The following is a 462-nucleotide window of genomic DNA, read 5'->3' on the forward strand; positions in this document are numbered from 1 at the left end:
CTCTAAACAATTTGCGTGCTGCCGTTATAGTGCCAGACGCCACTACAACTCAAGCGTAAACACGTGCTATTCATCCTACACAATGTGTTTGTTGTTGCAGATGGACTAAAACTCTATCTTCAGCAGAGTGGAAGCTGTGACAACCTGGCTTCACTTTTCTACTATTTTTCATCTTACCTGGCTGTACCCAGATCGACGGCTTCAACGGTTTCTGACTTCTCCAGCTTCAACAGGATACTTTAGGTACATACGACAGGATTCCATATCTTTCTGGTGTAAGCCGCACTCACACATTCAATCAGCTCTCAATTTTACTCACAGAGCTCAAGTGGCTTGGCACTTTGAATCGATCCAAATCAACAGCGATCTGGTCCACCCGTCGCGCCAACCCGTCAAGATGAGTCGTGCCCTTCCCAAGGACGACAAGGAACGTTACCTGACGTACGCGATCAATTTGCGTCA

The sequence above is a fragment of the Phytophthora infestans genome, genomic scaffold (assembly GCF_000142945.1).
Source record: "Phytophthora infestans T30-4 supercont1.56 genomic scaffold, whole genome shotgun sequence".
Classification (NCBI taxonomy): Eukaryota; Oomycota; class Peronosporomycetes; order Peronosporales; family Peronosporaceae; genus Phytophthora; species Phytophthora infestans.